Source organism: Apis cerana, linkage group LG16 (assembly GCF_029169275.1).
Source record: "Apis cerana isolate GH-2021 linkage group LG16, AcerK_1.0, whole genome shotgun sequence".
NCBI lineage: Eukaryota > Metazoa > Arthropoda > Insecta > Hymenoptera > Apidae > Apis > Apis cerana.
In genome coordinates this window covers 2477905-2493227 of record NC_083867.1, presented here as the reverse complement: position 1 = coordinate 2493227, position 15323 = coordinate 2477905, and the positions used below count along the sequence as shown (strand labels likewise).

Sequence of the window (15323 nt, the reverse complement as noted above, 5' to 3'; positions counted from 1 at the left end):
ACGTTATTTTGATACTTCATTCGAAATTTTTAACTAACTTTTTCAACGAGTTAATGCCAACTCCGTACACCTTCCAAAATCCTAATTTTACCAGTATTGAGATTGCTGCCACTTCTCATTCGTACAAATTTTCACAACATATATGTGTATATATATAGAACAACATTCAATCATATATTCGATATTACCTTCGATCGGTAATACACGTTACATCGCAATAAGGTGTCCGATCAGAGAACCTATACGATTGTACGACGGTCGCAAAAGTTGGCCAATTGCCGGTGTCCCGCCACGGAATCCGATTTGTCTCGGTTTCAAAGGGGTTCTCGAGGCCTGGCTTCGGTCTGGACGAAGAAGGTGGAGGGGGAAGGAGATTCGGAAACTGGAACGGTCGAATTAATGAAGTAAACCGGGCCAGGGAGCGTGAGGAGGGGGGAGACGTGGAGCCGTGGAGAAAGCCGAATCGATGAGCGCGAGAACGAGCGTTCTCGTTACGAACGATGGACGCGGAGGTTTGGTATCCGAGCTAATAAACCGGAAACCTAATGCGGTTCAGCCTAATAAACCGGAATTACCCGTATTAGGTGTCGGATCGTAGCCGTGTATCGCGCCTAGCTTCTCGCCAATAATGCGAATTTAGATTGATCCGTCCACGTGTGGAACGGTTGCCGTGCCCTGCGAAGCTGCGAATCCCTCTCCCTCCTACCACTATCCCCTCCACTATCCCCTCCACTCAGCTTACGCTCGGACGAGCGAATAGTGGGGATCGATAGAAATTTATCGGCGGCCGCGACAACGTTGTCGCGAGAGGAATGAATATAAATAGTGGAATTGCGAGAAACGTGAATCGACGGGAGAGTTTAAGGATGATGTATTAACAATGAAAGGATTTCGATTGGATACCGCGTATGTAAACAGCGTTGGACGCTGTACTGTCGCGAAGAGTGCAAGTATTGGAAATGATTAATGAAGCAGTTTAGTCGAAGCGAGATGATATTTGGAGATTTATTTTGTTATATATAATAAATATATTAGGATGAAAATATTTCTATCTGAAGATATTGAAAAGTAATTATTACTATAACTCGTAATTAATTATCTCGTGTTATTATTATTATATTTTTTCGTTAATAAGTACAGGAAAGTTGAGAAAAAATCGTGCTTGTTCGAGGAATTTATATATATATTTCGTTTAATGAAACGAAAGTTGTGTGAATATTAAAATCTCTCGTTCCTGCGATATTCTATGAAAGATATGAATTTCGACCCGTCACGTGACTATTAACTGATACTCGATATATCCTCATATTTATTTATTTATCTTTACGGGATTGATTTTTCTTTTGGGAATAAATTTATTCCAATTCAAAAACTATATTATATAAAAAGAATCATTAATATATTCCGTTCGAGTAACCTATATAACATAAATTGTATAATTAGTTCCAAAATTACCCATGCTAAAATTATTCCGCATAAATAAAATAATTATCACACCTACATCTCTAAGTCGGAAGAATTCAATTGGGACAATTATTTAAAAGAATTCCTCAAACTCCACTAAAAAGAAAAAAAAACAACAAGGAAAAAAGAATGTATTAATCGCAAAGATGAATGTATTATATTTCCAAGTTGTCACGAGTTAATTGAAAAGCCAATCTCTCGAGGAGAAAAACACGGAGGTAAACAGGGTTCCCAAAGTTTTTCGTGACTTTTCGTGGTGGGAAAACGCGTGAGAGAGGGGAAGAGATCAGAGAGATTTTCGTGGTGCGAGCATCGCTGGCGGGGCGATGGAAAAATAATCGAGAGCCGCCTGTCGCACCGGAGGACAAAAGAGATATTTCACCGTCCGACAAATTTCCTCGCTAAATGGCCGTGCATAAAAATAGCGGAGGAAAAGAGGAAGATAGAGAGAGAGAGAGAGAGAGGATTGGAAACGAAAACAAAAATCGCGAAACCACGGGCGAAGAGGAGACACAATGCAGCGAATTAAAAACTCGTCGATCGATAAATAAGAATAATCGAAGATCTCCAATGAAAATTACCGAAATTGCGAAATTGAAATTAGATTTAGTCCAAAAGAGTTTGGAGGGGATGTTTTTATCTTGAATTTTCTCCTTTTATCTTAAATATTTTTCAGAATTGTTATGAGAGGATTTATATATTGTTGGATATATTTGGTTTGTTGAACATTTGGAAGTCGAACAAAAGACAAAACCAAATCGAGGCAAAGTAACGTTATATTTCAATCTGACTTTTGACAAGTAAAAAGATTTTATCTTTTGATTTATATACGTAATAATGAGACGTTTCTGGGGAAATTCCATTAACGATACGCTCGAGTGTCATAGAACAATTTATATTCGTTTCAAAAATAATATGAAAGGAAATCACGTGTCGTGAAATGCGATGATTTTTTTTAAGAACACAAAAATGATCTGTGATTAAAGAAAAGGGAGAAACAATAATTCGATTACATAATCTTCGAGTCGAAACTTTTAATCCTACTTTTGTGTCCACGCATCATATCAGGAAACGAGTTAGAATGAAATTGTCATGGGCGAGCACACGCGATCGCGTCGTTTGCCAGTTGGCGAGTCGAGGAAAAAGTCGTGACGAATATTCGAGCGAGCGAGAGAGAGAGAAACAGTGTTCCGCATCCATAGAACGTATCCACGTTCGCAAAGTGTGTTCCAAATTACGCGACAAGCGTCCCCCCTTCCCTCGAGAGTATCCGCTTTTTCATCCTTGTGAAGAGGCACGAACCACTTTTAACCCGTTTCCAGAATTTCGTCGGCCACTCGCCACCCACTTGTCCCGCATATTTCGAACCTTCTTTCCTCCGTAATTGCACTTTACTCCCCCCTACTCCCCCCTTACGGGACACGAGAAATCGAGCCAACATCCTCCTGATCTCCTTTTTCTCCTCCCTGCTTCTTTCGTGCTCGTTCGCGCGGCCAGAACGATCTCTGCCTACCTTATCGATCGTCGGTATCGTATTGCGGATCGCGTTGACACCGATTAGAAAATTCTCGACCATTTATCGGAGACGAACGAAGCGAAATGATGCGAAACTCCGCTCTTTAATTCGTCGTGACTATTTCTCTTTTCAAAAACGTTATACAGAATATATATGTGTATATTCTTACTCTTACTCCTCTCTTAAAGTATACCACTAATTAAAGAAAAAACGAGTATCTGTTAAGAAGGCATCTCGATTTATCGTCAAGTCATTTCGCTCGATATTTCACTCGCAATTGGACGCGTTGCGATAACACGTGCATTCGGCGGGACCCGAATTATTTAGCGAAAGTTCTCGAGTGAAAATAAACGGTGCTTTCCCTCTCCCCCGTGCATCATCCATTACTTAGCGCGCGTTAACGCGTTTCGCCTGTAAAACGCGCGCCCCTCCCCCCTCCCCCGCCATCGGCCTTGATCGAAGGTACACGGGGCTCGGTTTCCAAGCCTGTGGGAATATCTGACGAGTATTGCGAGCCGCGTGTCTACCCTCGTTGCTAATTTCACTTCGCTCCATCCCACTTAGAGGGAGGAGGTCGTTCGATAACTCTCGGTTCGGGGAAAAACGTGCCCGTTTCGAAAAATTTCCTCTTCCGTATTTTACACGTTCGCGTTTTTAAATGTTCGCCTGATAAAAATGTCAATTAATAAATGTCTTTTTTTTCCCTTAAAAATTGGACGTATTCTGACGAATGAACAAAATATTCCGTATATATCTTTGTGCGTCAATTTATAAATTGTAAATTAATTTTTATCAATTAATTATCGATTAATTAATATTTATTGTACGAGGAGGGGAGACGTGTCGTCGAAATACTCGTAGTGTGCATTCTATTCAGGCGCAACACGAAACGAATCAACGCGTCAATTTAATTTTTGTATAATCTTTTTCCAATCTTATAAACTGCAATCATTCGTATGAATTGCTTGTTCGCCTCCGTTAAAAAAGGAAGAAGAGATGAGAAGGAGAGAGGAGCCGAAATTTTTATTAGAATTCCTCTTTGGGGCTTCCTCGTGACAGGAAGGCCGCATTAGCCCTCGTGATCTATCACTTAGCGAACTCCCCTCCCGGGGAGTTTGCTCGAAGACACCTTTCCCTCGTTACCGACTCTCCAGAATCTCCGTGAACTTTTTAATTTCGTTTCGCGATCGCGCTCCTCCTCGTTGATCATTCCGTCAGCCGATACAGAAATCAGTTGCTCGCTGAAACTTTTCAACAGGAACCAGAGGGAAAACATCCCTTCTGGCATATTTTAGAAAAATATCTTTCGACTAGGTAATTTTTAATAACAATTTTTACTCAAACCTTGCTCGATCGTCGATGTTTACGGTGAAATAGTCGAGTTGATGGGCCGTGATGGTAAAACGAGGAAAGGGGGAGGATCGTGAATAAATTCCAAGGGAATTTAGCACGTTCTACCATTTTTCAAATCGCGGAGACAAAGTATTTTGGTACGTTGCCAGAGGGACAGATGGGGTAAAGGGGAAGGGGGGACTGAGCGACCCTCTTCTTATCCCCCGGAGGATCTCTGATTTTGCCCTCATTATCGACCTCGATCTCTGTCCACGAGACGACGAATGGAAGGAAAATTAATAATTCCCGCGCAAGCAACAATTTTATCGCAAAAGGATGGCCGTAAAAGCTTGTAGAAACTTTAATTATGCGAGCCAATTACGTACAATTTCACGTGTGGAGGGATATCTTCGTCGATGTTCGTTCGAGTAAGAAAATAGAGGAAGGAAATAGAGTAAATACAAAAATTATGAGGCGATCTATCACTTTGGCGAGCGAGCGAGGACGAGGATACGCAGCAGTCTACGTGGCGTGTCACCGTTTCATCCCCTCGGGACTTTCACAATCGGGACATTTTTCTCGGCCCTGCCCCCCTCTTTTCCCCCGTTTCTTCTCGTCAACGACGGCAAACTGATGTATGGCTCGTGATTGGAGTGACTGTACACACACGAAGGGAATTCTCTTCCCCTCCCCCTGAGGGGTTGGAGGCGAGGCAGCCGCGACATCCCGTGGGAAAAACTCCGTGCAGCCTCGGCTCCGGAAAACTGTACACGCCGTGTCACCGAATTCTGCCCGCGCCTGCTCGCTAATTGATTTCTCTACTGGCTCTGTTCCACCCGCGGGACACGAGCCTTTTTTCCCTCCACCCTTTCCCCCCCTCGTTTTCGCCCCGATCCCTGCACGGGGGCCTTCTTTGTCCAATGAAATTCGCGACGAGATTTTTTTTCTCCTTTTTTCTCCCTCTCTCTCTCTCTCTCTCTCTCTCTGGCTTCGTTTTGAGATTCTTTCTTCTCTTCTCTCGGGTGGTGATGAGCGTGAAAGTTTGAATCGGAGATGTTATGAGATAGATTTGGAAAATTGGCTGATATCTTTGTTATCTTATTCTTATTTTTGTCGGAATATTTTTTATAAAAATGGATTATTGCACGGTTGGAAATATTATATATTATGGATATATATGTGTGTGTGTTTATTCCTAGCCAGGTGAATGATAAATATCGCGTTTATTTTAATTTCGGATCTCTGTTGAATCGGGATGTTGCACGTTCTATATACGAGGAATAATTGATGTTTTAATCCTTTTATGTCGCGTTGAAGAAGAACAGTTTTGAAATGTCCATGTCACGGATCAAAACGTTCTACGAACTTTTCGTAAATTTTATTACATCTCTACGAAATTATTGACAATTGTGAATATCTCCATCTTTTTTCACGATACACTCGACATCTCGAGCCATTGTTTCTTCTGACGTTTCCCGATTAAATCGACGAGCAAAATTGATCTTTGTATCGGAATTCGAATTTACGGGTTTCGAATTTCATTCGGCGTTGCAATCGTTGTAAAAATAGAGGAAATATAATTCTGGGAAAGATTGATATTAATTTTATTTTCAAATCAAATTTACCGCGAATACTCTTGGCAAAAAAAAAATTCATTCGATCGAGGATTAAATTTCAAGATGAAAATCGTAAGCGGTAATTCAGAGACACCCGATGGATAAGGAACGCATCCCTATTCCGCCGCATCGACGTATCAATTTTATCGAACGTTAACAGCATCGAGGCCCTCCCCCTTGGGACAAGAGAGAAAGTCGACAAGTGAAAGGGGCGGAGCGAAAGAAAGGGCAAGTCAAGCTGGACGTTAACGAGGTTATTACTGGTTTCGATTGCACCCTCTACTTGTGTAACTGTAAATAAGGGAGCATCGGAGTTGTTGGGGGACTTGGATGGCACGAGCAAGATGGCCAATTACTTTAAATCTTGCGCCCTCCGTGATCGAGCTAAACGATACCGAGATGATTCATAGATTTCGCCCAATTTGTCCTGCATCGTGTCGACGATTATTTTATATTGGACGAACAAATAACGTGATGACCATTTAAAGGATAAATTGTACAATTTTATATATAGTTCTATATATAGTTTTTGCAACCAACAGTACATAAATGAGACTAAAATTTTCATGTAAATAATACGAAAAGATCACGAATAGACTCGTGATTCAATAGTCCGTATTTTTCTGTGTATATATTTTTCCAAGAATCGCGTCTGGAGTTGATCAGAAGGAGAGATTGGAATAGGAAGGCAAAAACGATTAAAAAAATTATCCTTTCGTTTACACGACGATATCTCGAGAACTGAGAATCGTATCGAGATAAACAAAAATGCGTTTTAAAGAGCAAGATTCCACGCTTCTAACGATGTTTCACTCGTTAACCGGAAATCCTTATCTTCCGAGTTATAGCGGTTTAAAATTTTTCTAATTTTAATAGAATTCGATAGAGTTTTTCGAGTACGAGTTTCACGGTCGAAAAATTACTTTTCTTTACACGACAATATCTCGGGAACCAATGAGCGTATTAGAACAAACAAAAATGCGTTTTAAAGAGCAAGATTCCATGCTTCTAATGATGTCTCATTCGTTAACCGGAAGTCGTTATCTCCCGAGTTATAGCGGTTTAAAGTTTTTCTAATTTTAATAGAATTCGATAGAATTTCTCGAGTTTTCTTTATACGACGATATCTCGGGAACCAATGAGCGTATTAGAACAAACAAAAATGCGTTTTAAAGAGCAAGATTCCACGCTTCTAATGATGTTTCACTCGTTAACCGGAAATCGTTATCTTCAGAGTTATAGCGATTTAAAGTTTTTACTAAATATTACTTTATAAAGCGATATCTCAAAATAATGCATTTTAAAGAATTCCACTCTTCTAATGGCTCTTATTTAGAGGTTGCAACTAAAAATTTTGATCGAATTTAATCAAATGTAACACGTTACTGCTCCTTTGTTACGCTTTAATTTTCATTAAGAAATCACGCCTGTATAGTTGGATAGCGACACGGCATTTAATTTACTAATTGGTCCTCGTTGATCCTCGCTCGTTTCAGCCTTTTCCACTCGATCTATCGTCGATATTATACTCCCGATTCTAATTTGGTTTCTGGCCCAGGTTCGCGAACCTCGAAGAGAATGTTTTGCCAGATCTTATCTCGAGATATACTTGTTTCTCCGCTACGATTAATTAGTACCGTAACACCGGTGCAAGAACCGGGACCCGGCTATTTAGATCGTGTTCGGTCTAACAAATTTCGAGCGTTTACCGGCGATAAGGTTAACAAACGCGTTGTGTGTACGAAACCCACACGGCCGATGATGAATTGCCCTGTTTCGGCCCTTCCGCATGAATTTCGCTTTAACACCGGGCTTCGACTTTTTGCCACCGCAATGTGGCAAAATAACCACGAAACGTATCGTTCGTAAACTATTTCGTGCAAATATCGCATTAACCGCTCGACTCGTACTTTTTCTTCCTACTATCCCCCAATTGTTTATCTTTGCATTTTGAAAATAACCGGTCTATCATAGATCATACTTTTATATTCTTTGATATTACGAATATTTTGCATACGTTCGATACATTTATCTTTAAGAAAGTTGGTTTTTTTTTTTTTAAATGAACTTTATGTAGGAGAAATCTATCCATCGTGTAATCCAATCGACCTTTCGAGATGCACATTTTTCATAACCTTTATAAGAATGTCAACTTGAAGCATTATGGACAGGCCTCCTCTATTCTATTCTCTATTCTCCTGGCCTGCTTGGACTTCGATCTAAAAATAACTTGCCCTAGTTGGAACATTCCTTCACTCGACTATGCTCCCGCTGTGTCAAGGAGCAGTCGACAGATAATAGTTTATTCATCGCCTAATAAAGTTTCTTCCAAGATACAAGCCTTCTTCTTGAAACCTCTTTTCTTTTCTCTAACAAATATAAAGGAAGAATCACCTTTTCCTTATCTTACGTATTATCTGACGTGACGACAAAAGTAGGGCTCGCTTTTATCTGGTGGGCAACGTCTCAGCGACCCGTCGATAATCACGATTCCGATGTTATCCACGCGTGAAGATAATTAGCCGGTTTAATTATTTAATTAATCCCACCAACCATTTCCCAAATGTTTTATCCGAAAGCTCGTTAAACCGCGCGCGTCACGTGGGGACACGTGCACACACGAGCCCATGTTGGATCTGTGTACAGCCTCCCCTCCCCTTCAGCCGCGGACAAATGAAGTCGTTCGTTTTCAAAACGGCATTTATCCGTTTCGATCAAATTGCGCGCCGCCTGTTCACCACGGCCCTTAATCTATCGCGCATTTATTTCTGTTTATTGAAGTGCCTTCGAAATTATTTGCCAGCCCATTGTCCCGTCCCTTTTAACGGTGGCCACCGGTTTTCAAGAACGAAAGGCGCCGATCGATCCGCGGGAATTTTATTCATTCGTCCGTTCATTCATCGTTTTCCTTGATTCGAGAAGGTCGATGAACTCGTTCCTTTATCGAGGGAGGGAGGAAAGGTTCATCGATTTCGTGAAAATGTTGGATCCTTTTCATCCGGTTTAATTTTTAATTCCGTTTTTTCCCGTTCGAGTTATTGGACAAAGGGTTGGACAAAGAGTGGGGTATACTTTGTTGCTATTATATATTTGAAAATTTGAATCGAAAAATCGATGTAGGAATATTTTTGCACGCAGGATATTTTAATAGTTTTCTTTTAAATGGATTATACAGAGGTTATTACGAAGATGACACGCGCCTTTTTAAACGGAATTATGCGATTATTCATCCGTTAATCGATGCAGCTCGTTATTATAAGGAAGTATTAAGCTATTCATGTCGAAAAGTCATTAGTTTAAAAGATATATATATGCAAGTTGAAGTTTGTAGAAGTTGGCATAGGAAAGATAAGAAACACGTGAAGTGATATTTTTCCTTATATTTTGTACAGCGTGTCGTTTACAAACTTCCAGTTACAATATTTTCTATGCTAATGATTCTTCGACGTAAGCAATTTAATCCATCGAAAAGTTATACGTTGTACATCCGTTTACAAAATAAAAATTTGATCTTAACGTAGAAAAAATTTCGTTTTGTAATTTCGAATAAAGTATAAACGTTCTGTACGTTGTACATTTTTTTTTTAATCCTCGGCAAAGCGTAGTAGGATTAAATCATACGTTTTGACGGTGAAATTAAAAATTTTTCAGAAAATTCAAATTAATCGCTTTTAATCCTGTAAATACTTTTTAACGAGGTTACATTTTGGCGGCAAAATTGAAAATTATTTAGAAAAAATATATTCAATTTTAAAAATCCTCCTCGAAGCGTGTTACAGTCGATCACGCATTTTGGCGCCAAAATTAAAAATTATTCAGAGACTGTTACACATTTAATCACTGAAGTTAACCTATAAACGTTTCCCATAAAACTTGCTAGAGTCGACCATTTCGGCGCAAAAATTAAAAATTATTCAGAAACCATAACAGATCTCATCACTTTTATAAACATTTTTCAATTCTCTATAAATTCACAACTTGACATTTTGCCGCCAAAATTAAAAGTTATTCAGAAATCCAATATAAATCCAATCACTGAAGTTAATCTACGAATATTTTCCATTATAGTTCACAAAGCGTCGATCACAAATTTCGAAAAATTAAAAATTATTCCAGGAACCACGTGATGCAATCAATCCATTGCTCCCCGATCGAGAGTTTTAACCCGGCATGAAAGGAGCCATCCCCTTATCCCCGAAAACCAGATATCTCGCGCGCATTGTTGGCAAACAATAAACATTATACCTCCGTATAGGACAATTAATTCAGCAACGCGATTCACATGCAGGTGAATCAGCTGCGCCCAAGTGTCCTCTGGGGGTGCTCGAGGCCCGATCGATTTCGTCCACGTTTTCACCTTTAGTTTCGGATGCACAACGGGAAAGCCTTAACACCAGAGGCAATACGATAGTCGCAATTACGATAATCGCTGGCATAATCGGCTCGTTCCGCGTAGATCGAATCGGTCCTCGGTGTCGTCCAAAATTAATGTTATTTCCCCGGCAACGCGTGGAGCTCGTCGTTGATACCGATCGAGAGAATTTCGAAGAGACTCGAACCGTCATATAATTGATAATATAATAATAATAATAATTGTATCGTAATTTTTTCGTTTTCTCAACTCTTAAGTATGATTTTCAAAAGCTTCTCGAAGGTCTTCATTGGTTAATCTTACAATTTTATTCGTGTTAGTTTGTATTTATTTATGTATTTATAATAATTATTTTTATATTTCTGATCTATAATCGTTATTTTGTTTTCTCAACTCTTAAGTATAATTTTTAAAAGCTTCTCAAGGGTCTTCATTGGTTAATCTTACAATTTTATTCGTGTAAGTTTGTATTTATTTATGTATTTATAATAATTGTTTTTATATTTCTGATCTATAATCGTTATTTTGTTTTCTCAACTCTTAAGTATAATTTTCAAAAGCTTCTCAAGGGTCTTCATTGGTTAATCTTACAATTTTATTCGTGTAAGTTTGTATTTATTTATGTATTTATAATAATTGTTTTTATATTTCTGATCTATAATCGTTATTTTGTTTTCTCAACTCTTAAGTATAATTTTCAAAAGCTTCTCAAGGGTCTTCATTGGTTAATCTTACAATTTTATTCGTGTAAGTTTGTATTTATTTATGTATTTATAATAATTGTTTTTATATTTCTGATTTATAATTGTTATTTCGTTTTCTCAACTCTTAAGTATGATTTTCAAAAGCTTCTCGACGGTTAATTTTTGTTCATTGGTTAATTTTACAATTTTATTCTTGTAAGTTTGTATTTATTTATGTATTTATAATAATTGTTTTTATATTTCTGATTTATAATTGTTATTTCGTTTTCTCAACTCTTAAGTATGATTTTCAAAAACTTTTCGAGGGTTAATTTTTGTTCATTGGTTAATCTTACAATTTTATTCTTGTAAGTTTGTATTTATTTATGTATTTATAATAATTGTTTTTATATTTCTGATTTATAATTGTTATTTCGTTTTCTCAACTCTTAAGTATGATTTTCAAAAGCTTCTCGACGGTTAATTTTTGTTCATTGGTTAATTTTACAATTTTATTCTTGTAAGTTTGTATTTATTTATGTATTTATAATAATTGTTTTTATATTTCTGATTTATAATTGTTATTTCGTTTTCTCAACTCTTAAGTATGATTTTCAAAAGCTTCTCGACGGTTAATTTTTGTTCATTGGTTAATTTTACAATTTTATTCTTGTAAGTTTGTATTTATTTATGTATTTATAATAATTGTTTTTATATTTCTGATCTATAATCGTTATTTTGTTTTCTCAACTCTTAAGTATGATTTTCAAAAACTTTTCGAGGGTTAATTTTTGTTCATTGGTTAATCTTACAATTTTATTCTTGTAAGTTTGTATTTATTTATGTATTTATAATAATTGTTTTTATATTTCTGATTTATAATTGTTATTTCGTTTTCTCAACTCTTAAGTATGATTTTCAAAAGCTTCTCGACGGTTAATTTTTGTTCATTGGTTAATTTTACAATTTTATTCTTGTAAGTTTGTATTTATTTATGTATTTATAATAATTGTTTTTATATTTCTGATCTATAATCGTTATTTTGTTTTCTCAACTCTTAAGTATAATTTTCAAAAGCTTCTCAAGGGTCTTCATTGGTTAATCTTACAATTTTATTCTTGTAAGTTTGTATTTATTTATGTATTTATAATAATTGTTTTTATATTTCTGATCTATAATCGTTATTTCGTTTTCTCAACTCTTAAGTATGATTTTCAAAAGCTTCTCGAGGGTCTTCATTGCTTAGCTTTACAATAATTCGTATAATTGTTTTTATATTTTTGATCTTGGGCTTTTTTCGAGGCGTTTATGGAATGTAATGAAAATTTTACGTATTTTATATTTGTTGCAACAGGTTTTTGAAATCTCCCTCTCTTTTTAATTTCCACTGCATTTTAATTCAATTTTAGAAATACGATATTATTCGATCGTAAGAAAGAATTATTTTACAAAATGAAATTAGAGCGGTGGTTGATTATACAAAATGGAGCAGTGAATATTTCACGATTTGCCTCAATTCATATCAATTTTTCTTCCGAACAATAGGTTTCAACTTGATTCACATCTCTCTCTAAACGAAACATCGCAACATCGTGTTTCAAGCTAAATTAATTCTACACTCGATAATTAGCCAATAATCAATCACTTTTCGGTAACCTATCAAATAATAACATGCATTCAGATTTCATTACAACGATCATTTTACAACAATATCCTACTTATTAATTAATTTATCACGGAAATATTATATATCAATCATCTGCCATGATTAGCCAAAACAATATGCATCCATATTGGCTGATAAAATGAAAAATCACACACGTGCAATCTTCCAAATCGTGGAAAACTTTCCAACCAGCAATGCAAAATGGCGACCGAGATATGCGAGAAGAGGAGAGAGAGAGAGAGAGAGAGAGAAGCACGATAAAATAACGTGTGTGCATATATATATATACACATTTTTAATTAATTGAACATTAATAAAATCGGGTTGGCCGAAATTTAGTAGAGTGCCGGATATTGAAAACACCGGAAAAGGGACGTATCTTTCTTTTTTCCCGTTCTGCAAAATGAACTTCAGCTTCCTATGCCGATCTGTGTAGAGGAAAAGTCAATGAGCTTCGATTAACCGATAGAAGCCTGGATCCGGGATGTTTCTCTCATTTCGTACGTTCCTTGATTGAGAGGTGTCAGTGACGAGAATGTTACACCTCATTTGGTTTCAAAGATTAATTTTTTCGAAAAGGCGACGACGATTTTCAGCGAGTGAAAAATGAAGTTGGAAATCTTATCCGAATTTAATAATATTTTTACGTAAAAGTACAAATTTTGAAGGTATTAATCCTTTTTAACGTGTGTTCAATTTGATAATTCTCCCTAACCTCACTTTTTCTCTGGTAAGAATTCGATTGACGGAAGAAACCGATTCTTAACGAACGATGCCGAAGAAATCCGAGCGCTATACCGATAACGTAGAAAACTACCGTATTCGCTTTCGCACGATTTTTCTCCTCCTCGACAGAGAGTAGGATATTCCCCAAACAATCCCTTTCTAAAAGCGAAACGAGAGAAACAGGGTAGTATTATCGCGTACAAGCGAAATGGAAAACAATCGAGAAAGGTACACGAGTAATCCTCGGCTTGAAATTGATATTACCACCCTTGGCTCCCATCTTGATAACGTTCAAGCTCATTAAGGGGGAAAAATACGCGGTTGTTAATGACTTTATCAGGGAGGGGAACGGGGGGACGACGCGGTTTCCGGCGGCCGCTAAGACGCCGCATCGAGAGATTTAATCGCCCGGTATTTAGCCGTTTTCTCTGCCCCGAAAGCGGCAAGATTAATAGCCGCAGCGCGAGAAGCTGCAACGCGAATTTACATCGCAACGCGTTCTTTAAGAAAATTGCTCCCCCTAATTCCCAGCCAGCCGCATTTCCCGTAATATCGCGCCTGTTGAAATTTCTTCCCCCTCCTCTCGACATTCGGCGAACGTCCCCCGCCCCTGGTTGGTGGGATTGGGCGGGACGTTAAACTTGAAATATGTGCCAGAACCACAGCCACTCGGTGGATTTACTTTCTCGAATGATGATCGTCTAGACTTTCCACCTATATTTTACTCCCGCGATCGTTAACCACCTCCAGACGCTTTTTAATTTAAGGGTGTAGCGGAGAGGGATCGCGATACCGGGCGAAAGGAGCGAGAGTAAATCGGAAAAACGTGGAACGATTATTATTTTTGATAAGAAGGAAGCTCCTTCTCAGGTAAAAAGGTAGGAGTTTATCATAATTTAAAATTGATTGAAATTCAAAATTGATTTTCAGTGTAATCATAAAAAATGTGAATGATAAGTGGGATATGGATATATATTGTTAATTTATTTTTTAATATTATTATAATTTCGTTGCTCTGTAATATCGTATTTTGTGTTTTACGAATTTTTGAACAATGCAAAAATAATGTTTCTTATTATCATGTGATATATGATATATGATATATTCTTGTTGCGTTTCGTTCGCGAAATTGTTATCCTTTCCAATATCCATGTACGCGCGACAGTGGCCAGCAATATCGCAAGGCGTTTTAATTAATTACGCGGCCTCGAAAGTGGCCGCCGCGACGTTACACCGAAATTCATTCAGAAACTTTAGTCCAGTTTGGCGGGGAAAATATTTTCAAACGGCACGAGCGATGAAAATTGAAGCCTTTCCTCGAATTCCTAGCCAATTTTGGCCCGACTACTTTGAAACGAGGAGAAAATTAACGAAAGCGAACGTACCATCAAGAGAAAAGCAGAGAGAGAGAGAGAGAGTAAAAGAAAAGTTCGCGATTATACACGGCGAGGCAATAACGTGAATTACGAATAACTCAGTCGGTAAGTGCCTTACCGTGACGGAATTTACGCTGAAAACGCCAACCACTTTCGTTTCCAAAGGTTCAATAATTACGTTTCCAATTTTTTTTCTCAGTGTTTTTCGTACCTTTATTCGTTGTTTTTTCGACGAGTTTAAGCGCGAGAGGTCGAGCTCTTTGGTTGTGGCAATATTCGTCGCAATTTTCATCGCTTGGTCGGGCAATATTCGAGTCTTATTGGAGACACGATGTTTCGCAATAATTAATTGCGAAGCTGGATTGTCGCGTTTGTTCGCTACTTTCGTTTTTCCTTTTTTCTTCTTTTCTTGTTTCCCCCTTTTTTAACACGGAACGAGTTTGCGACGGAGATTAATGGAATAGCGATTCGATACGTGACGTTGACTGTATCCTCGACCAATTTTTGGAAATAGAATTTTTCGAGCAAAGCGTGACGTATGAAACTTGACACCGATCTTTATCTCGTTCGTT

General features: G+C 37.8%; 1 protein-coding gene across 2 annotated transcripts in view; it reads left to right on the top strand.

Annotated features, from left to right (window-relative positions):
- The window catches only part of LOC108000231 (uncharacterized), a 305633-nt gene that overhangs the window by 157278 nt on the left and 133032 nt on the right, over window positions 1-15323 (top strand). The window lies entirely within an intron of this gene.